The 25,812-nt window shown below is 44.2% G+C and overlaps 1 protein-coding gene and 1 long non-coding RNA gene across 12 annotated transcripts in view; both read right to left on the bottom strand.

Annotated features, from left to right (window-relative positions):
- ZNF532 (zinc finger protein 532) overlaps positions 1-25,812 on the bottom strand; it is a 109,551-nt gene that overhangs the window by 63,181 nt on the left and 20,558 nt on the right. The window lies entirely within an intron of this gene.
- Positions 3,200-5,341, bottom strand: LOC132436316 (uncharacterized). Its single transcript, XR_009521765.1, has 3 exons — positions 5,095-5,341; positions 3,402-3,494; positions 3,200-3,211 (listed from the first exon to the last, which is right to left on the bottom strand). It is a non-coding gene; the product is annotated as an uncharacterized lncRNA (long non-coding RNA).

The raw sequence follows: 25,812 nt of genomic DNA, 5'->3' as shown, positions 1-25,812 counted from the left end.
GAGGCCCAGAACACACAACCACAAGAAATGATAAAAGGGTCACCACGTGAAACACAACTTGCTAAGCGACTGGCAGTTCACACTGGCAGTGCAGCTGGCAGGCATTCTGATGAATACTTGGAAGATTAATACATGATTCGTACCATCTCCCTCCTGTTTACACACAACAGGGACCTGCCTGCTTTATGGACACACAGGTGCTCACATATGGCGGCGACAGCAGCAGCATTAAATCTTATCGTCAATGGTAGGATGTCGCCCACCACACTGCCGTTATCTTTTCCTATCTGCATAAATAAAGCAGAGTGAAGGCTTAGAAAACCCCAGAGAGGAACTTCCACATCTGCAAGCCCCCCAAGGAGTCCAGAAGACATTCCTGATGCAGGAACAACTTTTTCTGTGGACATCTAGGCATACCTGCCCCCACCCCCCCTTCCTCCTAACGCCTAAGATGTATACACTTTCTCTTTAGGGAAGAAGATAAACCCAGATGAACTCTTTGGGGTGAAGTACTGGGACACTGTGGAGAGGTAAGAGTGAATTAGCAGCAGTTTAAAAACATATGAGTCAGCTCTCCTAGTTCACCTGAAAGAATAAGGTGAAAATGCACAGCGGGCATAACAGGCCAAGTGCAGCGGCTGCTGAAAGCACATCGCATTGTCTGAAACCCAAGACCATAGTGGCGGTGAGTTCACCTCTCCCGGGCTGTATAATCGATGTAATAAACACCGCTGTCTGTAACTTCACACTTCTTTTTTGGTTTATAGAAATGTTTGTCATGCCCACAATCACACCGTCCTATTACTACCCTCACCCTTCCCACATTCTGGAAGGCAAGAGTGAATTTACCACTTGGGGGGAAAAATGCTTAACTCCTGCTTCATTTCTCCGTTCTATCAAGTACAGAGAGAAATGTTTATGTTTGAAAGTTTTCTTTACTTTTGTTCACCCCAATTCCTAAGTACTGTTTTAAAAATAGATTCTTCTGCTTAAAAACATTACAAAGATAAATCTCAGTCTTCTCGTTTAAAAGATAAGATAAAAAGATCTCATTTTAGCTTCCCTTTCCCTCAACAGCTTGACTTTCAAACAGAATTAGTTTTAGTTATTGCAACAATGTCTTTCATCTCATTTAAACCCTGTAAAATACAGCTTCCTTCAAAGGCACTAACAGTCTTTTAATTTAAAACTAAACCCCCTATAAATAACGTATAATTCACTAACAGCATTTGTGCTTGATGTATAAAAGTCCTTTCACCTTGAAAATGTCTTGGGGGGGGGGAATGCTAGGCCTGTTTATAAAAAAAGAAAATCAAAGAACTCAAGTCTGTCACATGGTCACTCTATTCCCTCCTATGACACAGACAAAACACTTCCTTTCCTACCAAAGTCTCTTAAAATTATAGTAAGCTATTTCATCTTTGTTGGTAAAAGTCAAAAGTTATCAAATCAAAAGAAAAACTTACGAAAAACCCATTCACCCCTTAATCATACTTCTTACACTTTGCAATAAGAAACTGTTCTTCATGAAGGCACTTGTCAATTTCCAACTAGAGGATGATGGCACAGAAGCTCCCAGTCATAAAGTAACCACTGAACCCAACTGCAAATAATCCCCAGATACACGCCTGCAAAATGAATACGCGAAGGTCAATGTGACCGGTGACAACACATCGGCTTCCCCATGTAAATGGAGAAACTAACATTTTCTTTAATGAAAATCAATAAACGCTAAGTCATAATAATCCTAAAGAAAAACAAATCCAAGCCTACAGATCGCCTCAACAGCATTACACAAACTTTTCAAAGAACAACCATGATAATCCAAGGTCTGTTATCCTTCTGGGGGACTGTATTTGTCACTGTTTTCTGGCACTTATCTGGCCACTGAAGCCCTTTTCGAAGAAGTAATTCAACAGATTAATGAATCTAACTCACATTTCTAACCTTCATTTCTTCAACTATGCAGTGTTCTTATGTGTGTTGATATTATGCAATGCTTCACATTCAGTTTGCTGCTCACAGGAAATGACTTAGCACCCTCAGGTTTCATGTCTTCAAAGAAATAAGCAGGGGGTTGGTTTCTCCCGGCCTCTACCTCCCAATCCCTGCCTTTCCCCTCATACTAGTACACACACACCCTTGGGCTCTTCCTTCTTCACCAATCCCTTTTCACCTTTAGCATTTTCAACGCCCTCCATCATGACATCTCTTCAACCACAAAAGAGAAAAAGACATCACATCTCTTTTTCCCCAACTGACCATTTCCTTCTCCCTCACTTCAATCTGAATTGCTTATCAGGGAAAAATATTTTCTCACTGCAATTCCATCCCCAACAGCAGGTTCAGTTACACAAATCTGCTTCATGCTTCTTTGCTCGCTCTTCCTAAACCAGCTGGGAAACGATGTCAGTTTTGTGGAGTTTAAAACAAAAAACAGAAACAAAACGAAACACCTGATGGGCTATGTCTCTGCCTCAGGGCTGCTCTCTAGGGAAGGGTGGGGGATGGACAACGAGACTGGGCCCCAAAAACTGGCAGACACTTAGGTCTCAAAAAAATAATAACTAAAAAAAATACACAAACACACACACACACACGAATGGCTACGTGCGTATAGCTTTGAGGGAAAAAATAAGCAATAATAAATGGAGCTATGGAATCTCTTAAATACATGTTAGTTGAAGGCCCCATACAAGTGCCAAAACGCCAGAGAGAAGTGTTTATTTTATCTCCATCCTCCACATTCATCAGGCCCTGGGTGGATCTGGACGGTAAGCCAGGGCACCATGTAGGTCTGAGGCTCCTCTCCAGCCACTGGGAAGAAGTGTGACCCAGGACCACAGAGCGCCCAGCCCCTCTCAGCTTCCAGCACTGGCGGGCATCCCCCCCACTCCCTGCACACCACCTGCTGAGGCCAGAAGAACTTCACTTTCTAAACAGCCCCCACCAGGTTAGCTGCCCACGTGTAAAAAGACAGTTTACACATAAGGTGAAAAGGAAAGAATATACGTTTTAATTCTGTATGAGTTAATAAGAAATTAGTAAAGGCAGCTGCTATCGTCCAGAATAGATATCTTCTTGTTTCACTGAATCCTGATGGTATCAATATTAACATACAGATACTCTGGTCAAGGCCGTGTTTTCTTCTTCAGTTAATACCTAATATTCCTGACTTGAAAAACCACCGATGTGAAAGTTCAAACTGCTTCTGGAAACATAAACACAGAGGCACTGCATCAGGGCACAACCTTGGGAAAGACAAGAATATATCCAGCCCCTGCCCCTCCCTGCGGGTTATCCTTCACTTTTCCCTCAAGGCTACACCGAAGAGCGCCTCCCCTTCCCTCCTCCACCCACCCTTCCTCCCACAGGAACAGAAGCAAATGGTCCCTACAAACCTCAGCCTCTTCCAGAAGCTTGACTCGCAGTTCTTGGCCTACTCCTCGCATCACTCCCCCCAACTCCAAGCACTCACAGGTCAAACGAAAGCTCTGCAGTAAAAAGCTCCTTTGCGTTTTCCACATGGTTCTGCAGCTGTCAAGGGTACCTCCAGAGAGGACTGCAGCAAATCCCCGCTCCTCGTGCCCCAGGCCGTCCTCTGTGTCACTCTGCCCCACCACCCTCTCTTTTCCTTCTCCTTAACTCCCACCCTGCCAGGGGACAGAGGCTGTTTTCCAACCTTCCCCTGGTACCTACTCCACACCTCCTTCTTTCCACAGTCAGCTGCGAAGACAACAGGCAGACCCCTCCCCACGGTCCGCCTGCCCCTTCAGACCCTGCCTGGTCCGCACAGCTGGCCTTTCCCAGCTGGTCCTCACTGGGAGGTTGCTGCCCGGCTCCGGGGCTTTTGGCCACTCCTATTACCTCTACCTACTGGCTAAAGAGACGTCCCCCAGCCTCAACCTGGAGACCCTACCCTTGTGCTCTGTCCATGGGCACGCTGCCCTCACAGTCAAGTTCTCAGTCGTCGGGGAGACCCTACACCGCCCAGCTCCCTCCCCACCCCTTTGCTACCCACTCGCCTGAAACCACTGTTAAGATCCAGGCTGTAGGGGGAAACGTGGAGGTGACAGAACTGTTCTGTACCACAACTGTGGGGCTGGATACACACGTCTATGTCTTTGTCAAGACCCAGAGAGTTTTACTGTGTGTAAACAAAAAATAAAAGCAATCAGGAATGAGGAGAGGCCCAAAATAAGAGACCAAGTGTAACAAAGAACTAACTATATCACAAGCAAATGACGTAACACCCATGCTGAAGAGACCGTATGGAGGAAAAGAACCCACCCAAGTAACTTTGGAAAACAAAACCTTGACTGTATACTGTAAGGTTACAGAGAAAGGGAACTGTACACAAATAGTGCCCTCCACTTAGTTGAAAACTGCTGAAATTTGAGTAAAGTCTATGGTCTAGTTAGCATTATACCAATGATAATTTTTTAGTTTTGATTAATATGTTATCATTATACAAGGTGGCTAGGGAAAATTGGGTAAAGGGCACCTGGAAATTCTTTGTATTATTTTTGCAATTTTTCTAGAAGCTAAAATTATTCCAAAATAAAAAGTTAAATGAAAATGCATGCGTTCATTTAATAGTGTATAGCTACTAAATGAAATAAAGCGAGTGCCTCACAGCTAGAAAACACTCCAAAAACGGTCCATTCCCATTCTTTGTTGCCTTGTGCTGGTCCTTGTTGCCTGTGGTTCTTACTGCCACTGCCTTTCAGCAGAATTTCATTTTCCAGCCATCTTGTCCTCTCGTGGACCCTGCAAGCACTGCTAGAAGCCCCTCGGGTTTCCCCTGACTCCCTGGCTCTTCCCCTCCTGGGTCCCGTCAGACTCTGTCACCTACCTTTGTCCAAAGGCAGCCTCGGCCACCCCTGTGGTCACAACAATCCCATATATTCACAGAACTCACACACTTCTACCTACAGCCCTAATTCTGCCTTCAGAGCCACCTTTCCAATTGCCAACTTTATATGCCACTTGACTCTCCCAACAGGAGGTCAAACTTACACTAAAGCCCTCCTTCGTCTTCCCTCCCAACCTGTCCCCCGTCCAAGTCCTATCCACGTTGTCCATGACACTCACCTCCACTAGGAAAACAGTAAAAGCCCTTCACGTGCTGCACTTCACACACTGCGAAACACAGACCCCAGTTTTGAAGGACCTTACTAGGCTTTTCACAAACGCAGCACTGAAATACATAGAGTAAATGCTGAATTTTTCTACGCTGAACAGATTTCTTTCTGCAGGACAGCCTCTATTACGCAACAAATATTGTAAGTCTCCAAAAAGAGGGATGCTATAGTTCCCAAATTTTGATCTAACCATAGGTCGTTTTTTCTGATCTGTGAACACAAATGCCAGAATGATTTCCCAGATGGCTGCACCAATTCTGTTGCTGCCACCATGCATTAGAGTTACTTTAAGCCCACCCTGCCCCCAACTTTATAAATATTTATGACACACAATGATGACTTCTTATACAACTTCTACATTACTAGAAAGTTTAAACTTTTCCTAATACGGTTTGCTTACTAGCTGTAAAAGAAATATTTGTTCTGTGACTGATGAATGAATGCATGGAGGGAGATGATGAATTTCCTATTTACTTCTCTCTGCAGCTCCATGAAATCACTTACCGACCTACGTTCTTGTCACTTAATAAGCAAGAGCATACAAAAACCCATCCATACAGTTGCCTAAAATAAACTAGTTTCTATGGACAAACCCTGGTGAAGAGAATGAGCTTTAATGTCCCAGCGACAACACACAGACAGCGGGTGTGAGGCCCAATGTCCCTCCCAGCACTAACGTTCCCTGTGCTCTCTCTGGCTTCTTTGTGTTGGAAAGTTTTCCACCTAAAAATGGAGATAACAGCATACACCCAACCCCAGGGCTGTGCTATTTAGATATCTAGAGGGAACTTTGTCATGATCAAATACACTACACAAAAAGCACAGAGAGCATAACATTCAAACACGGAGGGCAGGTGGTCAGACATTTTCAAGGCATGTTCCTACTCTTTTCATCCCACAACCAGACCAGAGACCTGCAACCACAGCCAGGAGACCCGTGTGGCTGACAGGTTCCTCGTCAGCGTCTGGATCTGAGCAAGAAAAGAAAGGAGCCTAAGTGGGCAGCACTCTCAGCAGGGGGGCTGGTAACGAGGGGCTAGGGGTCAAAGGTCAGGGGCTCACCCTGTCCAGCACAGAACCCACAGGCTGAGGCGTGAGCCTCAGTCAGGATCAGAATTAGAGGCTGAGGTGCAAATGACCCAGCAGGTCAGAACCAGGGGGGTGGACAAAGAGATGCTCAGACCAGAGGCGTGGGGCACCGCCCTCACTTGAGCTCCGCAGCGCCCAACGGACAGCAGAACTATGGACTAGCAACTCCATGGTGGGCAAAGCTTCCCACGAGCAGCGGCAGCAAGCTCGGCAGCCACAGCTGAAAGGATTCTGGCTGCTCGGTGCCCTGCAGAAGACGTACTGTCCTCCAGATGCAGGGCAGGCCGGGGGTGAGACCTGCCTTCTCCAAATCCTCAGGACCCGCACGAGTAAGTTTTCCCCACGGGAGATCCAAGAATTTTATCAAGCTCTAAGTTTTGAGTCTCAGTTAGTAAAATAAAATAGAATAAAAAACTGATTAATAGGGCCTCCCTGGTGGCGCAGTGGTTGAAAGTCCGCCTGCCGATGCAGGGGACACGGGTTCGTGCCCCGGTCACGGAGGATCCCACATGCCGCAGAGCGGCTGGGCCCGTGAGCCATGGCCGCTGAGCCTGTGCTCCACAGCGGGAGAGGCCGCAACAGTGAGAGGCCCGCTTATGGCAAAAAAAAAAAAAAAAAAAAAAAAAAAAAAAAAAAAAAAAACTGATTAATAATTAATGTGATGTGGGGAACAGAAAAGAAAATGTGTATCTCTGTTTTGAGACAAGGAGTAAAGAAGAATATTCACTTCAGCTTACAGCCCCCCCTCACACTCGATAGCAAGACACATGCTCAGAAGGTTCTCAGGCAGGGTTTCCCAGGAAGGACAAATACAGAGAAGAAATTACATCCGGAAGATGTGAATTTTATATCATTCCAGTTGCCTACACTTTAATTAATCTCCTTCATTTAACTATACTGCTACCCTTGGCACTCTCTACCATCTAAGCTGCACCTTAAATTGGGGAATGATAAATGCAAGCCTCTAGCTCCCAGGTCCATTTTATTTCAGCTGCTTATTTTGCCTTCATAAAACCAAATGCACAAAATTTAATTTTAATAGGTTTTTAACTATCTCCCTAAGGTTCATGAATCTGTAAAATTCTTGTAAAAACTGTATTAAAAGACAAATCACAGACCAAAAATATCACCCACCCAAATGCAATCTAAATTTGTAGCCAGATTCCTATGTAGTGTTGATACTAGAACACAAAACACGTTTTTAAAATATATAAAAGCAGCTTGATTGCCCATCCAAGGAATAATTTTGTATTGATCTAGGCTAAAATTCTGACAGCTATAAAAACCAGATCTGGGGACTTCCTTGGTGGTGCAGTGATTAAGAATCTGCCTGCCAATGCAGGGGGCATGGGTTCGAGCCCTGGTCCGGGAAGATCCCACATGCAGCAGAGCAACTAAGCCCATGGCCACAAATACTAAGCCTGCGCTCTAGAGCCCGTGAGCCACAACTACTGAGCCACAACTACTGAAGCCCGCGCACCTAGAGCCTGTGCTCCGCGACAAAAGAAGCCACCGCAACGAGAAGCCCACGCACCGCAACGAAGAGTAGTCCCTGCTCGCCGCAACTAGAGAAAGCCTGGGCACAGCAACGAAGACCCAACGCAGCCAAAAATTTTTAAATTGATTAATTAATTTAAAAAAAAACAGATCTGGGCAACCATATGAAAAGATTTGACAGGAAAATGAAGAAATGAGTCATGTGAGGTGAACCCAGCACTGGGGCAGATGCCTGGCAAAGACCAAAAGTGAGGACAGCCAGCACCGAGACCTGGGTTTCTAACACTGCTCTCCACTAGAAAAAGAGACCAGCGCTCCTTGAAGAAATGGCCAATTCCAGCACTGGGCAGGAAATGCACAAAATGAGCCTGGAGCATTCTGTGGTGCCAGAAATTAAGGAAGTGCTCCAAAACAAGACAAAAAGAAAGGAAACAAACTGCATGGAGAGGAGCATGTCAGAGGGACACAGAGGTGAACTGAAAGAGTTCCCAACGGCTCAAGCTGTTACAACACAAGCAACAAATAAAGCAATACTGGGTTGTAACCTGAAATATAAAATAAACATCCATGAGTCCGTACTGATACAAATGATTGAATAAATGGGGAAAGGCAAACAAATCTGTGCAGAACTCCAAATAACTTAGGTAGATGCCCTACCCTTACGGAGGCAAAGAATAATCCCACTCCTTAAGTGACTCTCCTCCAAAGACGACAGTACGGAAAGGGGAGAGAAAAGAGTAACTCCACAGTGGAAAGGCCTCACCAACACTACCTGAGCCAGGTGACCAAGGGCAACATCAACAGTGATAAGTCATATGGATAGTATGTCCCCTTGATGTGACAGAACAGCACGTTATCCCAGAAACACATCACACCCCAGCCTAACCACAGGGAAAACAGACAAATCCCAACTGAGGGACATTCTACAAAATTACCTGACCAGTCCTGCTCCAAACTATCAAGGTCACAAAAAACAAGGGAAGTCTGAGGAACCGTCACAGCAAGAGGAGTCTAAGGCGACACGGTGACTAAATGCAATGTGATCTCCTGGATAGGATCCTGGGACAGAAAAAGGACACTGGGTAAAAACTGAGGAAATCTAAATAAAGCATGGACTTTAGTTTTTGTTTAAAAAGTAAGAGAGATAATGAATAGTTAAGAGAGTGGGGGAGTATTAAAATGCAAAGAAGGGAGCTGGGATGAGCAGAAGTTGGGTACTTCTATCCTTTTACTCCCAAAGAACGTTGGCGAATGGCATTACAAACAAGAAGTAATTCCTAAAATGTTTAAATAACAGCTCTGCATATGTGGAGATTAATTTTCCATTTTATCCTCTTACCAATAAGCTGCCTCAAGGTCAGCCACTGAGCAATCAAAACAGCTTAGCAACTTTTAAACCTAAGTTTATTAGAAATAGAATTTCTAAAAGTTTGCATTCCCCATGCTTTCTTGCACACAAAATGATGGAGATGACCGTTTGCTACTACAGGCAGCCCCAGCCTGTGGCCAGAGACAATAAACGATTTATTCGGTTTCTCTTTATGCCCAAGGTGGGCAGCTGGACTACTGAATCACTCACAGTTAGCCGTATAAAACAACAGCCTATGTGGGGACTTCCCTGGAGGTCCAGTGGTCAGGACTTCCACTGCAGGGGACACAGGTTCAATCCCTGGTTGGGGAACTAAGACCCCGCATGCCACGTGGCGCAGGCAAAAAAACAAACAGCCTGAAAAATAAGTCCCTCCTAGCAATTTGGTTATACAGGTCACGTGGAAAGAAATGAATCATTTACCCCTCTTGTCATCCTTCAGGTGTCTTCTAACAAGGCCAGCCTTTCCTTTTTTACAATAACAGCATAACTGGGTTTTGCCATTTCAGAAGTTAACAGCTAAAATGGGAACTACTGTTTCCCTTTAAATAAATTATAAGCAGTATAAGTTCCCAACCAAATATTAAAATCCACACATATCACGAAGCCAATGTAATTAACAGCCCACATACAGGAAAGCAAAGCAAGGTACGCATTTCATTTTTTAAAACTGTGATAAAATTTACCATCTCAAATATATACATTTACTTTTTATATGAAATTTTTCTCTCTCACCAAGTCCTGTATCTTTTCCTTGGCAATGTTACATCCATGCTGAACATAATCCCTGTCACTCCTCTCACTGTGGACCATCCCATCTTACACCTAGAAAAACACAACACCCCGTTCTCTATGCTCTCATTCAGAATTGCCAGATTAATCTTTCTAAAACTACACTTTAATCCTATCTATCACTCCCTTCTATTAAAAATCCTTGAACCAGGGCTTCCCTGGTGGCGCAGTGGTTGAGAGTCCCCCTGCCGATGCAGGGGACACGGGTTCGTGCCCCGGTCCAGGAGGATCCCACGTGCCGCGGAGCGGCTGGGCCCGTGAGCCATGGCCGCTGAGCCTGCGCGTCCGGAGCCTGTGCTCCACGACGGGAGAGGCCACAACAGTGAGAGGCCCGCGTACCGCAATAAAAAAAAAAAAAAAAAAATCCTTGAATCACCTTCCAAATTAAGTCCAAATTCCTTGGCCTGACACCAAAGACCTTATTCAATCAGAGACCAACCACTGTTCTCCTTGGGTGGGGGGGTGGGGGACACACACACACACACACACACACACACACACACACACACCTTTCCTCCTAGGGCCATGCTATTTCTTAACCTGGAATCTCTCTCTCTCTCTCTCTCTCTCTCTCTCTCTCTCTCTCACACACACACACACACACACACAGACACACACACACACACCCCTCCATTAGCCAAGGATGAAGAACCCATTCCTCAGGTTTTTCTGAAGAAAGAGCCTTAATTTCCTCATCTTTCAAATGAGAACTAATAACAACTTCCATATCATAAGACTGCTGTATTTAAGAAAACAATATGTATGAAAAGAACCAAACACGTAGGCGTTAAAATGCTATTTTCTTCCTCTTTGTCTCTTTGTTAGAATAAAACAAACTAGGGGGAAAGAAAGGAAAAATGAAGAAATGTTCTTGAGACAAGAAAATGAAGTAGTTTTGAGGTGATGATGGTCTGACTGGAGAAAAAGGAGGAGGAACATTCTTGGGTACTTACAGAACGATGCCCTGGCTCTTTATCACATCTCATTTCATTTCGAAACGCTGGCCCCTCTCCTAGTGTAGATGTGCCTCCAAGGCCTGCTCTCGGGATCACCCACTGGTGGGTCACCTGGAGTTCATACATTGAAAAGAATACCGCTTCCTCTTCAAGGGCAGCAAAAGGAAACCATAAACAAGACCAAAAGACAACCCTCAGAATGGGAGAAAATATTTGCAAATGAAGTAACCGACAAAGGATTAATCACCAAAATTTACAAGCAGCTCATGCAGCTCAATAACAAAAAAACAAACAACCCAATCCAAAAATGGGCAGAAGACCTAAACAGACATTTCTCCAAAGAAGATATACAGACTGCCAACAAACACATGAAAGAATGCTCAACATCATTAATCATTAGAGAAATGCAAATCAAAACTACAATGAGATATCATCTCACGGTCAGAATGGTCATCATGGTCAGAATGGCCATATCATCATGGTCAGAATGGTCATCATGGTCAGAATGGCCATCATCAAAAAATCTACAAACAATAAATGCTGGAGAGGGTGTGGAGAAAAGGGAACCCTCTTGCACTGTTGGTGGGAATGTAAATTGATACAGCCACTATGGAGAACAGTATGGAGGTTCCTTAAAAAGCTACAAATAGAACTACCATATGACCCAGCAATCCCACTACTGGGCATATACCCTGAGAAAACCGAAATTCAAAGAGTCATGTACCAAAATGTTCATTGCAGCTCTATTTACAATAGCCCGGAGATGGAAACAACCTAAGTGCCCACCATCGGATGAATGGATAAAGAAGATGTGGCACATATATACAATGGAATATTACTCAGCCATAAAAAGAAATGAAACTGAGCTATTTGTAATGAGGTGGATAGACCTAGAGTCTGTCATACAGAGTGAAGTAAGTCAGAAAGAAAAAGACAAATACCGTATGCTAACACATATATATGGAATTTAAGAAAAAAAAAATGTCATGAAGAACCTAGGGGTAAGGCAGGAATAAAGACGCAGACCTCCTAGAGAACGGACTTGAGGTTATGGGGAGGGGGAAGGGTGTGCTGTGACAGGGCGAGAGAGAGTCATGGACATATACACACTAACAAACGTAGTAAGGTAGATAGCTAGTTGGAAGCAGCCGCATGGCACAGGGATATTGGCTTGGTGCTTTGTGACAGCCTGGAGGGGTGGGATAGGGAGGGTGGGAGGGAGGGAGATGCAAGAGGGAAGAGATATGGGAACATATGTATATGTATAACTGATTCACTTTGTTATAGAGCAGAAACTAACACACCATTGTAAAGCAATTATACCCCAATAAAGATGTTAAAAAAAGAAAAAAAAGAAAAAAAAAAAAAAACTACAAATAGAACTGCCATATGACCCAGCAATCCCACTACTGGGCATATACCCTGAGAAAACCATAATTCAAAAAGAGTCATGTACCAAAATGTTCATTGCAGCTCTATTTACAATAGCCCGGAGATGGAAACAACCTAAGTGTCCATCATCGGATGAATGGATAAAGAAGATGTGGCACATATATACAATGGAATATTACTCAGCCATAAAAAGAAACGAAATTGAGCTATTTGTAATGAGGTGGATGGACCTAGAGTCTGTCATACAGAGTGAAGTAAGTCAGAAAGAGAAAGACAAATACCGTATGCTAACACATATACATGGAATTTAAGAAAAAAAAATGTCATGAAGAACCTAGGGGTAAGACAGGAATAAAGACACAGACCTACTAGAGAATGGACTTGAGGATATGGGGAGGGGGAAGGGTAAGCTGTGACAAAGCGAGAGAGAGGCATGGGCATATATACACTACCAAATGTAAGGTAGATAGCTAGTGGGAAGCGGCCGCATAGCACAGGGAGATCAGCTCGGTGCTTTGTGACCACCTAGAGCGGTGGGATAGGGAGGGTAGGGGGGAGGGAGATGCTAGAGGGAAGAGATATGGGAACATATGTGTATGTTTCGCTGATTCCTTTTGTTATGGAGCAGAAACTAACACACCATTGTAAAGCAATTATACTCCAATAAAGATGTAAAAAAAAAAAAAAGGGCAGCAAAATTTCAACTCACAAAGCAACTCACTACGTCTCTGACTGCCCTATAACACTCTCTTAATTCCGAAGCTCTGTCCTCCAGTCGAGGATAACCAAGGACTAGCTGCGGTCTCACCTGCTCCCTGCCTAACCCTGGGCCAACCCACACCTCTGGACCATGTTCACACGCTGACTGACAGGTCACCAGAGCCCAGCTCAGACCAGGCCCCCCCCAGAGGGCTGAGCGCCAGCCTGAGCAGCCATAACACGCCATGGGCGGATGAACGCCATGCTGGGAGTCCAGCATCATGCCCCCAGCCAGGAGCCCCCATCCTAGAGAAGCAGTGTCCAAGTCCTAAACCAACACCAACAAGTCACTACACCAACAAAAGCTAGAGAAAAACAGGAATGCAGACCGGGCTTGGAGAAAAGTCAAAGCAATCGTGGGCTAAGTGCCCCCCATATTGTAGCAGCATCTACCTCGTAGCCACCTAATTCTCTGGAAAGATGAGATCCCTTTCTTCAGGGAAAGAGGAAGGCAGGCAGTCTTGGAGGTGGGAAAGGAGAGGACCACAGCCTGGCAGGCTGTGAACGCAGTGCGTGAGGTACAGAACCTGCAGAGGAATCCTGGAGTCCAGAAGAGATGGGGGCAAGGCTCCCTGGCAGCTGCCCCAAGGAGAGGTTAGTATCCACTGTCAATCCCAAAGGCCATGAGAACTTGTGACCCTGTATTCATCACCATTTATAACAGGTGATGTTGTCTGTCTGTGTGTCTGTCTTCTCTACCTCACTGGCTCAGTCAGAGCTCAAAAGTCCATTTTCTAAAACTGCCCAAGGGCAGGTGTTGACTGACTAGTGAATGCACGAGAGTGAGAGCTGTTAAGTGACTGAAAGTAATACCCACTTTCCAAGCTCAGAGCCTCAACCTAGAAGGTACCTGGGGGCCTGGATTCAGAGGCTGACCTGCCAGCTCCAAGTCACCTACCCCATACAACCACTATTCAGACACTTGAAAACTCCAGAAGCCAAGAGAACTTGAAGGCCACTCGTCTGGGCTTGGCAATTCCCAGCTCTGAAAGATCAGAGGTTCCGGTCAAGCAAGGGCATTAAACAAGGGAATTAAAAAAGGCATTAAACAAGGGAATTAAAAAAGGCGGGGGAAAAGAGAGAGAATACAAGGAAAATTCCCACGTCTGTCAAAGGGTACTTCAGTCAATCCTCAGAATGCAGAAGCAGAGAAATGGGCAGAATGCTTTTATATGTTAATATTTTATACATGGCAAGAACTTGCCACGAAAGAAAGTTGACTGAATTCATGAGTTTCTTACCCTTCCCTCCTGAAATCCTACAAAGATGACATTAAAAGTATTTTTAGAAAGATAAAAATAGCACATATAGACAGAAAGTCGATATGCGGTTGCTTAGGGCTGGAGAGTTGGGAGAACTAGGGAGAGACAACTAAAAAGCACTGTATTTTTGTTTTTATTTTTACTCCATTTTATTTTACTTTTTTATTATTTTTTAAAATTGAGGGACTTACCTGGTGGCACAGTGGTTAAGAATCCACCTGCCAATGCAAGGGACATGGGTTTGAGCCCTGGTCTGGGAAGATCCCACATGCCGCAGAGCAACTAAGCCCGTGCGCCACAACTACTGAGCCCGTGCGTCACAACTACTGAAGCCCACACACCTAGAGCCCGTGCTCTGCAACAAGAGAAGCCACCGCAATGGGAAGCCCGCGCACCACAACAAAGAGTAGCCCCCGCTCACCACAACTAGAGAAAGCCTGCGTGCAGCAATGAAGACCCAACGTGGCCAAAAATAAATTTAAAAAAAAAATTTTTTTAATAAATAAATAAAATTGAAGTATAGTTGATTTACAATGTAGTGTTAGTTTCTGGTGTACAGCAAAGTGATTCAGTTCTACATATATATCTATTCTTTTTCATATTCTCTTCCATTATAGGTTAAAGATATTGGATATAGTTTCCTGTGCTGTGCAGTAGGACCTTGTTGTTTATCTCTTTTGTATATAGTAGTTTGTATTTGCTAATCCCAAACTCCTAATTTATTCTTTCCCTGCTCCCCTTCCCCTTTGGTAACCATTGGTTTGTTTTCTATGTCTGTTGAGTCTGTTTCTGTTTCGTAAATAAGTTCACCTGTATAATATTTTAGATTCCACATATAAGTGGTATCATATGATATTTGTCTTTCTCTGTCTGACTTACTTCACTTAGTATGACAGTCTCTAGGGCCATCCACGTTGCTGCAAATGGCATTATTTCATTCTTTTTAATGGCTGAGTAATATTCCATTGTGTGTGTATATATATATATACACACACACACACATATATATATACTACATCTACATATATATATACATATGTGTATATATGTGTATATATATACATATATACATATATACATATATATATACTACATCTACATGTGTATATATATATATATACATATATACACTACATCTTCTTTATTCATCTGTCAACATTCACTTAGGTTGCTTCCATGTCTTCGTTATTGTAAATAACGCTGCTTTGAACACTGGGGTGCATGTATCTTTTTGAATTAGTTTTCTCCAGATATACGCCCAGGAGTAGGATTGCTGGATCATATAGTAACTATATTTTTAGTTTTTTAAGAACCTCCATACTGTTTTCCATAGTGGCTGCACCAATTTACATTCCCACCAACAGACAGGCTTTCTTTCTGAGGTGATGGAAAGGTCCTATATCTGACTGTGGAGATGGTTACACAACTCTTGTGAAAAGACCAAAAACCACTGAACTGTATGGTACAAATGGGTGAATTGTATAGTATGTGAACTGGATCTCAATAAAGTTTTTACCAAAAATATACAGTATACACCCACAGGATAGGGCCATGAGAATGGAGCCAAAGCCAACATAAGACACCAGTAAAGTTTTGGGAAAGGGAAGAGGACAGTGGTCGAGAAGTTATATCCCAAGGTCCTGCAGGAGGGCGCTGCAGACATGGAGGACAGTTAGTCCCAGGGACTTCAAAGAAGCTCAGGCCTTGGAAGGAGTGGGGTGGGGCTGAAAACAGGGAGTAGATGAAGTCCGCATGTCCTTGTATGATGGGCATGCCCCTGTAAGAGCTCCTGGATGGTGCTCCGACCCTCTGCTACCTGGCACAGCTGGGGGAAGGGCAAGAGGAAAATTCTCTGGGTTAACCAAAGCCACGGAGGCTCAAGGTTCAGAGCCCCCATGGTGAGACAGGAGATGGAAAAGCCTAGCCTTCCCTTTCCTCCACCCCTAAGGCCAAAAGCCAAGTTTATTCCCCAGGCAGAAGAATGGACCCTGAGAAACGAAAGCTCCAGGTGCTCATCTGTGGGATCCTTCGGTGGAGAGTCCGGGTCCATGACTGATCACAGAGAAGCCCAAGGACGGGTCTGGGCGGGCACCGCTTCCAATGAGCTTGTCACAGTCTCGTCCTTAAAGATCACCAGACCTGTGGGAAAGCCTCCCACACAAGACAGACCAAAGTAAACAAACAAATAAAAGAGCAAAATGAGGACAGAAATGCCTCCAAGAGTAGAGAAACATATGGACGTGCATAAACACTATCCTCAGAGGAAAAGAGCAGGAAGTTATGGAGAAGCAGCACCCAAAGAACAAGAAGGGATGTTTGGAAAGAATAAATAGTAATAATGAAATAAAAGATAAAACAAGTAAAAAAAAAAAAAAATCAAGGAAATCAGGGTATGTCTCAGAAAAGAGATCTGGACAATAGGAGAGAAAAGGCATTAAAAGTAAAAGTTCAGGGCTTCCCTGGTGGCACAGTGGTTGAGAGTCCGCCTACCGATGCAGGGGACACGGGTTCATGCCCCGGTCTGGGAAGATCCCACATGCCGTGGAGCGGCTGGGCCGGGCCCGTGAGCCATGGCCGCTGAGCCTGCGCGTCGGGAACCTGTGCTCCGCAACGGGAGAGGCCACAACAGTGAGAGGCCTGCGTACCGCAAAAAAACAAACAAACAAACAAACAAAAAAAAGTAAAAGTCAATCCAGTGGGTCCAACGTCTAATAAGAGTGCTTCAGAAAGAGAAAACACAGAGACTATATTATCAAAGAAATAATACAGGAATATATCTCCCAAGACTAAAGGAGCCAAGTCTCAGACTGAAAGGGTCCTCACAGAGCTGCCAGACACATCTGAATTTCAGATAAACGACAATTAGTCTTTCCCTAGAAGTACATTCCATTGTTTATCTGGGCATCTTTTTTTTTTTTTTGGTTTAACCTGGCAAGCCTCTACCTCTGATGGCCCAGCACCTCATATGACAAACGTCCACACCACAGCCAAGTTACAGAACACCCCAAAATTTAAGAAACACAGCAAACAACAGTACAGGACTTGGTGTGCCGCAGGCACTGTGGTGAGAGCTCTGCTTGTGATTCCCCGCAACAGCCAGGGGCACTCAGTACCTCTGCCTCCAGACAAAAGGAGCCTCTGCCCGGGGCCCAAGCTTCATACAACCCGTTTATCTAAACACGGAGGTTTTTCTTTTTTCTTTTTTCAGTCTCAAAGCCAAGTTTTGTTTCTGTTGGTTTTTGTTTTTAACTTTGGAAACTGGCTGGGTGACTGGGAATCATGGGAAAGAGATAGATGGGGTGAGGGAGGGAGGGGCATTTGCGTGCAGATCGCAGCCTCTGCCCCGGGGTGGCAGAGCCCCTGCGGCGCCCCGCCCCCCCCAGAAGGTGCAGGTTTGGGGAGGTGCTTACAACTGCCTGGATAAGTCTCAGTCAGAAAAAGCTCCAGACAATTATCCCATTGGGAGAATCCACCCACAGCCAGGCTCCCTGGGAGGCTTGAGCCGCTCAGTCTACAGCTGGTTCAGTGGGTCCAGGGCCAGCGTCCAGCGGGGCCGCCCGTGCAGGTTCCTGCCATCACTCAGCTCACGGGGCTGCTCCAAGCATGAGGGCGTCTCCAGACTTTGGGTCTTGAGGGAGACGCTGGAGGAGCAGGCTCCCAGGCCCTGGGTGAAAACAGGGGCCAGGCCATAGCTACAGCTTGATTTAAACCTTTCAAATATTTAGGCATATGGTATATACCTTTTAAATATTTAAATGTATCTCTTAAATATTTCATCATCCCTTTTAAATATTTAGCCATCTGGCCTCCTTTTGTGCTCTTACCCCAGGCCCTGCAACATTAAGGGCAGGCCTGGGGGCCATGATTATCATTATCATCCCTGTTTTGTATATCAGGCAGGGAACGTTTAAGTATGTTGCTCAAGGACAAGATGGCCAGTGAAGGGGAGAGGATGGACGAGAACCCAGACCTTCTGCGTCCACAGCCCAGGCTCATCATCCCCACGAGAACAGACAGCCAGAAGGTAATTTCTAAAATGAAGAAGTCCAAATTCAGCAGCGTAAGAATATTACTTTGCAACGAGAATAACGGAAGAACAGATCAAAGAGCTGACACTGACTGCCTACAGGGATAAGGACTGGAAAATACTGTTGGATTTTTTTTTCATCTATGTATACAAGTATTACTTCAACAAAAAATTTAAATTGTTAAAAATCATTAACCATCTTAACTTCACATCACCTTCCTCAGTGTAAACAACTCAAAAATCACTCTGTTCCTCAAGCCTCGTTTCTCCAAAAATACATCAAATGTGTTCATGGCTTTTCCGAAACAGAAATGCAAATGTGAAAACAGTTCACTGATTGTAACCCGTAGGCTGTTCCTGCACTTTGTGTGGTCTCAAAATTGTTTACAGTGAAATACAGCAAATTCTATTATTTGTCCCAAAATGTTATGTAACTGAAAACCCCAAAATAGTCATTTTCGATTCCAAAATTAGGTGTCATGAGAAAGAATTTTTTTAATGTATTTTTCTTTGTTAGGTCTCTCTTCCCCAACCTCAATGCTTTTAGAAGACCCTTACTCAAGTGAGAGTTAAAAATCAAGGGAAGGAGGGACTTCCCTGGTGGCGCAGTGGTTAAGAATCCGCCTGCCAATGCAAGGGACATGGGTTCGAGCCCTGGTCCAGGAAGATCCCACATGCCATGGAGCAACTAAGCCTGTGCACAACTACTACTGAAGCCCGCGCCCCTAGAGGCTGTGCTCCGCAACAAGAGAAGCCACCACAATGAGAAGCCCGCGCACGGCAAGGAAGAGTAGGCCCCGCTCACCACAACTAGAGAAAGCCTGCTCACAGCAACGAAGACCCAACGCAGCCAAAAATAAATAAATAAATTTATAAGAGAGAGAGAGATGGTCTATCGAGCGATAGATTCAAAAAATAAATAAAGGGAAGGAAAAACGGGGAGAGAAGAAAAGCTTTTGGCATTCAACTACTTTTAGATGATCTATATTCTGAAAAAAATACCTCTTACAAAACTGCTTAATTCAGAAACAGCTTAACTGTTCTGTCAAACTTACCCAATCTAAGAGCAAACATAATGAAATGTGAGTAACAATTCCCCCTTAGACCAGGACCAATATCAAAGAGAAATTCCAACCCAGAGAATTTTTTGTGTTTCTGTCCAAGTCCTGGGGGGTAGAAACAGAAAGAAAAAAGAAAAAGGCTTACAACCGAAGGCTTGACCCCAAAACAGAACTATGGCCCTTTGAAGAATATATTCTGTGCAGCCTTTTATGTCTCTAGCTAACCAGGCTGCCCAGTTTAAAATGGAAGGTCACATAAGGCTGAGATCTTGTCTCCCAACTTGTTCTTTTGCTGGTTTCTCTTCATATGCTCTATTCCTCTGCCTACTCTATCTTCTTCCTGTTCAGAGCCTCCTGAAGACACCTCTCTCTAACTGATTAATCCCAACCTGCTCCAGTCCGTCCCAAGTTACTGGTCTTTTCAACATTTATGTATATCGTATGTTGTTTTATCTCTATAATACCTCTAAAGAAGGATTTAAGGTGGTTTACAGTAAGAGATTCATATATACGGACCAAAAACTGTGCGGGGGGCTTCCCTGGTGGCGCAGTGGTTGAGAGTCCGCCTGCCAATGCAGGGGACACGGGTTCGTGCCCCGGTCCGGGAAGATCCTACATGCCGCGGGGCGGCTGGGCCCGTGAGCCATGGCCGCTGAGCCTGCGCGTCCGGAGCCTGTGCTCCGCAACGGGAGAGGCCACAGCAGTGAGAGGTCCGCGTACCACAAAAAAAAAAAAAAACAACTGTGTGGGGAGGAGGAATATAAAGATCATACGACTGAGGATGTCCCAGGTATGTGCTGCAACCCTCCTTCCCACCGGACACCAGGGATGGCTCGGCTGGGTCACAGCAGACATGCCAGAAAAAAACTGCTACACTTTCCACTTATCTAAGGTACCTGGAATAGATGAACTCAGAGAGACAGAAAACAGAACAGAAGTTACCAGGGGCTGGGGAAAGAGGGGAAGGGAGAGTTATAGTTTAATTGATTCAGAGTTTTTGTTGGGGGTGATGGAAAAGTTTGTTGAGGGTGATGCATTTAATGCCACTGAACTGTACGCTGAAGAAGGGTTAAAATGAAAGCTATTATGTTACATGTGTTTCACCACAATTTAAAAAAAAACAAACCTGCTGCACTGAACAGGGAGAACAAGTTACAATCAATTTTTGAATGACGATTTGAGAAGTGTATTCTAACGTCCGGCTCTCTTCTGCAACATCTTGAAATGGGCTGCTTATCAGCAGAGGGCTTGTAACCTTTAACAACCAGCAGTCTGAGGGGTGGGCAGTCCTGATTTTTAGTGTTTACCCATTTCTGTGATTTAAATACTCCCACCATGATACATTTCCAGGTACTGATATGACATCCCCGGGGGGTTGAGAAGAGGTACCTGCGACGGGCACGGTGTGCTGGTGAGAGGCAGCCTCAACTCGTTTCCCACCATCGCAAGTCCCCAGAATGTGCTCTCTTTACAGATATTAGGAGGGAAGGAAGATTCTAGGGTCCCATGGTTAAACGAAGTTTAAACTGGCTTCTTTACCACAAGACATTCCACAAAATGTGGGAATCTTTCTTCCCACCTCCTTTGAGATCTTCAACAGAGCAACGTGCATCTTGAATCACAGAGAAGGGCTGGAATGTGGAATGTTTCCCAAATCTATTTGACCCCTGGACCTTCTTTTCCTTGGAGAACATCTCAGAGGTGCTCCATGCCTTCTGGGAAATACCACATTCAAGAAATGAGTCTAGGAATTCCCTGGAGGTCCAGTGGTTAGGACTCCTCGCTTCCACTGCAGGGGGGAAGGGTTCCATCCCTGGTCGGGGAACTAAGATCCCGCAAGCCTCTCGGCGAGGTGCAGCCAAAAAAATTAAGAACCAAAAGAAAGAAAGAAGTCTATTCACAAGCAGACAGCCCCACACAAAGCAGAGACGGCCAGGCATGCAGAAGATGCCTAGTCTCTGTAGACCACCACCAATGCCGGCTGCGATTGGCACACGCTGTCAGACAATCCAAGTGGGGCGAGCCAACTGGGGTCAAAATTTAGTGACAATTTACACAGAAGAACGCAATTAGAGCCTCTGCTCATTGGCCCCGTGCCACAGGGATGTTAGACAAGAGGGGAAAGTTCGGGTACAATTTCTCTTGCCCTTTCCTGTGGGATATTAACTTTTTTCCAAGTCCCACAACACAGTTCTTATGATTCCAGTAGCACCTCCCTCCAACTTTAATGTACATTAACGTCTAAAATATTCCAGGTAGGGCACAACATTAACCTAGATAAAACTGCCAAAATATCTAGAAAAACTTGATAGGCTAGTTCTGATCATAAAATGCCAAGGAGTGCCTGACAATGAAGCGAGTAAAGGGAGGATCAAAACTGCAGAAAAGGGCTTCCCTGGTGGCACAGTGGTTAAGAATCCGCCTGCGCGGGTTCGAGCCCTGGTCCGGGAAGATCCCACATGCCACGGAGCAACTAAGCCCGTGCGCCACAACTACTGAGCCCGAGTGCCACAACTACTGAGCCCGTGAGCCACAACTACTGAGCCCGTGTGCCATAACTACTGAGCCCATGAACCACAACTACTGAGCCCGCATGCCACAACTACTGAAGCCCATGTGGCTAGAGCCCGTGCTCCACAACAAGAGAAGCCACGACAATGAGAAGCCTGTGCACCACAACAAAGAGTAGCCCTCGCTCACCACAACTAGAGAAAGCCCGTGCACCGCAACGAAGACCCAACACAGCCAAAAATAAATAAATAATAAATAAATAAATGTATTAAAAAAAACAAAAACTGCAGAAAAAGCAAATGATTAATTGATTCTTTCAGGAAGAGTAAGGAGGTCAATACTCCTAAAGCCTCGCCAATTAATACCCAGAGCGAGCCATGGTTTATTGGATTTGATTAATGAGAATATTATTTCACTTATTTTATTATTTAAACACTTCCTAAACAGAAGGCTTTCCACGATGAAAATCATGGATTTATGCTTCTTTGCAAAAGCGCTGATAATGAGAAGACAAATGATGGACTAAGAACAAGAAGACAATGGGGATCCACTACAAAGGTACCAGCAAGACAGCACGGGGCCGTGGAGCATCTCTTCCCTCTCTAAGCAGTGTGAGTCTAGAGCCAGAGGAAATGGCTCTTCTACCGCACTACCAAAGACAGTCAGTACAGGAGAAGGACAAAGCCACGATAAGCCCAGTGAACTCTGCCGGCTTTCCTGAAGGATTCGGATACGCTGGAACCACCCAGCTGATCCACAGTTAAATTCCAACGGTGCCACCATTCCACCCCACACAACCACTGCTCTCTCTGGCTTCCACACAGAGACGCATAGGCCAAACAAACCCTTTGAAGATAAAATACTAAAGCCAACCGTTTCACGAGGAAGCTAGGTCTTCAAGCAGCTCTAATATATTAAGTAATAAGCACTTAGATCCAAAAATGTATACAGCTTCCTAATTACCTCATTTCTGAAAGCTAACCATTAACTTACTCCACAATGGGAAGAGATTCACTGACGTCTAAAAGTAATGAGAAACTTCTAATTACTCTTTTGTTTCTTTGAAGTACAAATTAGAAATTGCTGATTTGATAGCCTGGAATAACCAACTTGCTCTCAGTTTACTGACAAGCATTCCTTAGACGTTCTGTGTAATGAACACTACAGCAACGATAGGGCAAGAAGCCCATCATTTCGTCCATCAGCAGCAGAACCTTGAGTCCCTCTGCATGAATTCCGCTGCACTAATAGTATCCTACCTCCTCTGTCTTCTTCACCCCCCACTCAGGGACCTTCCAGCCAACACAACCTCTTAGATTCTTAGATTCAAAATCTCTACGTGAACATCGCTACGTCGTCCTTAGGATCACTCTTAACTGAATGCCCAGGTAGCATCTTTGAAAAGAGCTTTATTTAGACAACAGACTGCCATTTATTCAAAATACCTCGCTTTCTTTCCTGGATTTTTAAAACATTTTTCTTGTAAGAGTAGTATATGCTCTTTGCCAATATTCTAAAAAAAAAAAAAAACAGAAGTATAAGCAACAGAAAGTCAAAGTCTCCAGGAGGCCCACTTGAATCACTGATAATATTTCGGATACAGACTTCTAAATGCACGCATAAACATAAAAACACATATATAATTTTAACATAATAGGCTTTTTTTACGTTCAACAATATATCAGACAACTTTCTATGTCTATACACGTCTCCATCATGTCACAGACATACATCCACGTTATTTCAACACACACATTTGTTCAGGAGTACCCTTTTAAATACAGACTTTGATCTATTCCAAAAAGACTCTGCCAAAGCACAGAACCGCAAGAGAAAACTTTCTCTTCAAGAATTCTTGTAAAAATAAGAACACTTCAAAAAATAACCTTTAAGATATACAGTGCTGAGTTTCACCCATTTGCTTTAAAATTCTGAAGATGTATTTTTAACTCATGTGATAAAGTGAAAGATGAGGGAAACAGAGACATTAAAACCATTTACTCACGCTCGTAAAGCGTAACCCTTGTTTACCATGTCTCAAAGAGCAATTTCTGTCATTCCACTCATCAAGAGACCACATATTCTTGACTTCAGAGTAAACCAGGCTTGCCTACGGAGAAGTAACCATATGCATGCATATGCCTGATATTTGGTACTCCTTTACTTTCACTTTCCTAAAGGATCTTAGCCTGAAGGAAATCTTTTCTAGGCAATTGACTACTTCCCCCAAGTCAAGCGAAGTATGAACCCAGGAGTTCACCAAGCCTCAGGAGAGAGGGCAAAGTGGTTTAGGCTGGCACTTACTGTCCTATCATGCCAGGGTGAGACAGAAAATGGTATGGTCGACAATGAAAAGCACTGGTCAGAAGGACAGAATGAGGTAGCTAGTCAACTTTCCAAGGCACCTTTAGTCAGACTTGGTATAGATAAATTCTTATTTTAGGTAAAAAGTCTTAAGACATATGCAAAACAATAGACCAAAACCAAGTATAAAAAAACTTTAAAACCCCATTTATAAAGCATAATCCATTTTATCTGGTGATTTTTAAAATATCCTTAAGTACAAAGGTCCCAGGTCCCAGGAAAAAGGAGAAAAGGGAAGGAGGAGAAAAGATGGCTGAACAGAGAGACAGAGGGGGAGGGAACAGAACATGTGTACCAAGACATTCACAGTTAAAAGAGTGGCTGGTAGGAATATAGGTAGTATTTGATATGTAACTCATAATTTTTAAATTTAAATTATATTTTAATTTAATTTAAATTTAAAGTACAAAGTACTTTTAAATTTCTCAAAAAAGGTTGGGGGGAGAATTCCTTTGGGGAAAGGTGGGGGCTGGGATGAACTGGGAGATTGGGATTGACACATACACACTACTGATATTATGTATAAAATAGATAACTGGGACTTCCCTGGTAGTCCGGTGGTTAAGAATCCACCTTCCAATGCAAGGGACGTGGATTCAATCCCTGGTGGGGTAACTAAGATCCCACGTGCCTCGGGGCAACTAAGCCTGCGCAACGCAACTACTGAGCCTGCATGCCACAACCAGAGAGACTGCGGGCCGCGACTACTGAGCTGGCGTGCCGCAGCTAGAGAGCTCGCATGCTCTGGAGCCCACGTGCCACAACTAGAGAGAAGCCCATGTGCCACAACGAAGAGTCCACGTGCCGCAATGAAAGATTCTCACATGCCACAACCAAGATCTCACATGCTGCAACTAAGACCCGATGCAGCCAAATAATAAATATCTTTAAATTAAATAAATAAAATTTTTAAAATAAATAAAATAGATAACTAATGAGAACCTACTGTATAGCACAGGGAACTCTACTCAGTGCTCTGTGGTGACCTAAATGGGAAGGAAATCCAAAAGAGGGGATATATGTATACGTATAGCTGATTCACTTTGCTGTACAGTAGAAACTAACACAACATCGTAAAGCAACTACACACCAATGAAAATTTAAAAAAAAAAAAAAAAAGAATTCCTTCAACAGGGCAATGCAGAGTCACGGAGATTTCAGCAAGCAGATACCAGGTACAGTTAAAGGTCAAAAAACTAACTAGAAGTCATTAAAGAGGTAATAACCACCCTTCTGGTGAAAAAGAGTAGGAAAGAATGTGGAAGCCTGAGGCACACAACATCTGGATATGCCCCGGTTATGACAGGGGAGCACTGACAACGGTACTTCATTTTACTTAGGAGTTTATATTTTCTAAGCACCTGCTCCAGTCTGGGAAAACGCCCTTTCAAGTTGAATGTACAAGTTAATGTGATGCTGTTTTCTTAGTAACTGTATTTTATAGAAATAAAGTCAAATATGTCTATGAAGAGGCAAGTAAAAGTAATATAAAGAAAAAGTAAAAGAAAGACAGCCCGCAGGATGGAGGCTCCACCCTGACAAACACCCTTCTTTATATGTGACGCCCACCTGGACACAGGGAGCCCACG

The sequence above is a fragment of the Delphinus delphis genome, chromosome 13, assembly GCF_949987515.2.
Source record: "Delphinus delphis chromosome 13, mDelDel1.2, whole genome shotgun sequence".
Lineage (NCBI taxonomy): Eukaryota > Metazoa > Chordata > Mammalia > Artiodactyla > Delphinidae > Delphinus > Delphinus delphis.
Note: the sequence above shows the minus strand (reverse complement) of the source record. Positions and strands in the feature narration are given on the sequence as shown.